The following is a 3,089-nucleotide window of genomic DNA, read 5'->3' on the forward strand; positions in this document are numbered from 1 at the left end:
CCTGAGGATGCTTCCATATAAGTTTCTTATTTTCAAGCACAGTGGTTCTTGAGAAGATTTTTAAATGATGCCATCAATTTTTCACAAATTCATGATTATCTCCCCTTGGAAGAAGGTGTGGCCCTTCATTTGAACAAACTTGAATTCCCTTTACCCAAGGATACTTTGTGGCAAGTTTGGTTGAAATTGGCCCAATGGCTCTTGAGAAGAAGATGAAAATGTGAAAAGTTTACACGACAACAACGATGACGACAGACAACGGGCAAATTTCGATCAGAAAAGCTCACTTGAGCCTTCGGCTCAGGTGAGCTAAAAAAACGTTTCATCCTTTTCCTTTGGAATGCTGTGGACAGCTTGAAGCATCAACTTTGTACCTTGGCATGGTGCAACAGGCCCTATTGCTAAATGTGCTGACATATGTAAAATATTCCTGTACAGTATTGCATAGTCCAATTTCTGAGATACTTGACACTTTAAGGGAGGGTAATCTTCATTTGACAGGATATGCTTTGCATGATTGAACAATTTATGCTGAGATCTTTCATCTTTTGACCAATTTAGATGCACTGATGATATGAATTCAAAATCTGTAAAAGCAATGACAAATTGATGTTTGAATTAAAGTTTATAATTGATATTGCAATAATCATGATAATCAAAGAAGACATTTTAGTACAATAAATTTTCATTTATACCCAAAAGCAAAAGAGCATGTATTTTGATGTTCTAAATGACATTGGGAATTAGGGAATAATTTCAATTTTACAACAAAGGGACCTTGGCAATGCTAGCCTGAATCACCTTTATTTCCTATTTTGTAAGAGATCCAAATGCCTTAAATGGCTACTTGAGTTTAATGCAAACCTGCAAATGATCCAAATATAAAACAAGCTAATTCAGAGAATTGTGGCCCCCACTTATGGGGAAAAATTGAGGATGGAAGAACTGGACAAAAAAACATGCAGATGGAAAAAGAAAAAGGTCAACCTTAACCTTTCAAGCTTTTGGCCTTAAAGTCAATTGGTGTCTTTTTTTTTTTGTTAAAGAAATAAATTCAAGACCTCAAAGAGAACCAGAATTATCACCAGGACATAATTTATTGCAAGATATAAATTTTTCAACTTGACCTTTTAACTTAGAAATCAAAGGGGATTTCTTTAAGTCATTGGGAATTATGATATAAAATTTAACAGAAAAAGCTCAAGGGAAACTAAAGTTATTATTTGAATTTTTTTTTGTATTGTAGGAATTTCTAACCTTGACCTTTTGACCTCAAATCAATAGGGATCTTCTCTAGGCTGTAAGGAGTTGTGATATGAAATGATATTGCAAAAGCTCAAAGGCTTCAAGAGATATTGTTCCCAGATTAAAGTGTTATAGTACATACATGTACAGACAGAATGACACACGGACAGACTAAAATTAATATCCCCACTTACAGTACAACAAATAAGGGACAACAAAATAAACTGTTTACATAAAAACACACATACTTGCCTGTACAAGTTATTTATAAATAATTGATAAACATTTATTTGGGGGGGGGGGGGGAGGCTGTTACCTACAGGTATTAGGTCATATGTTTTCTGTTATGTCCATGACTTCTTCCATTTTCCTCCACTCTTTGCTCTGTAAAATAATTGAAAAAGCCATGAAGTATATATACTCTTATACATTAAAGTTAATGCTAAAACTGCTAATGGTGAAACATTTTGAATGAATCATAATTAAATAATTTGAAAGCTCAAAACTTGAACTATATGGACTGGACTTTTCAGTTTATCAGTCACATATTCAGGCATCTTCACCATTTAGACCTAACTTCACATAAATTGTTCTTTGTTATTTTACTTATCAGTAATGTGAATGAGCAGTTACATGTACATTATCATGATTATAGTAACTTGTATGTATACATTATAAAATGTTAACCACATGTACAAACTCTGGTTCATGTCATTGAACTTCATGATAACAATGTCCACTTAGTTATATTTTTCAGTGTGGAAATGAAACATATTTGTTTTTTGAGATATTAAACATTGACATTATCTTTATTATTATGTAGTACCTTAAAAATATTATATTACAGTAAGTGATCACCTGTTTGGTTTGATTCAATTGTTGCCTTGTCAATAGGAACACATTTCTGCTAAAGAATAAACATTAATTTTAATATTAACTATACAATACTTAATAATCCTCATAGTTACATGAATACTTATAACCAGTTATGTACACATAAAATAAAACAGAAATCATACTTGAGATTTTATTTTTAGAACTAATTCAAAATAATATGCAATTGAAATTTTATTTCCAAACAGGATTGGATCATTTACATGTGAAATCTATCAATATAATGAAACTATTGAGTGTAAAAACCATTTAACATTTACTGTAGAATCCTTAATTTATGTGAGTACTAAATATACTCGAATGAGAACAAGAATTAGCAAGTGGACTGCTGCTCAAGAGTTTTCACTTTTTACATGTATTTCAGCTATAAAATAATAAAAGCAGGTAATTTTGCTTCATAAGTGAAACTTGATGTATAAGCTACTGAGTGAATTTCAGAAATAATTTGATAAAACTTTTACATATAATTATAAACACATAGTATATGTATATGTACCTTTAAGCTCTTCCTTCAGCTTTACTTCCATACTGATTTTTTAGTGTGTGTTTCTATACATCTTTTACATATACCTGTAAGAATTAGGAATCAAATTAGTTGATAAATATAAATCATTATTATAAATCATTATACATGTAATAGATTGGACATGTAAGTTGTATAAACTTGATATCAATAGGTTTTCACAAACTATAAAGACAAAGTCAGTAAATATTTCCAATTATGATATCACTTTGTGATATTATATTTACATGTATAGGGTTGTCCTTAAGACCTGTGGGACTGGGGAATTTCTTCACCTATAATGACATAATTCCCCAAATACTCTGGTATTGCCCTCTCAACCCTCACTAAGGGGAGGAATCCCCAACATGCTTTAATTTTTTTTTAAAAATCTGTTTCATTTCTTATGGACAACCCAAATACCATGTACAGTGTCTCTCTGAAATCT

General features: G+C 31.2%; 1 long non-coding RNA gene across 1 annotated transcript; it reads right to left on the reverse strand.

The window, feature by feature from the left end:
* Positions 1-332: 332 nt before the first annotated feature.
* LOC133199767 (uncharacterized) lies at positions 333-2,674 on the reverse strand. Its single transcript, XR_009722844.1, has 4 exons — positions 2,636-2,674; positions 2,104-2,152; positions 1,566-1,629; positions 333-587 (listed from the first exon to the last, which is right to left on the reverse strand). It is a non-coding gene; the product is annotated as an uncharacterized LOC133199767 (long non-coding RNA).
* Between the last annotated feature and the right edge of the window lie 415 nt (positions 2,675-3,089).

The sequence above is a fragment of the Saccostrea echinata genome, unplaced genomic scaffold (genome assembly GCF_033153115.1).
Source record: "Saccostrea echinata isolate AGI-Se365-2 ecotype Australia unplaced genomic scaffold, CSIRO_AGI_Sech_v1 ptg000036l, whole genome shotgun sequence".
Classification (NCBI taxonomy): domain Eukaryota; kingdom Metazoa; phylum Mollusca; class Bivalvia; order Ostreida; family Ostreidae; genus Saccostrea; species Saccostrea echinata.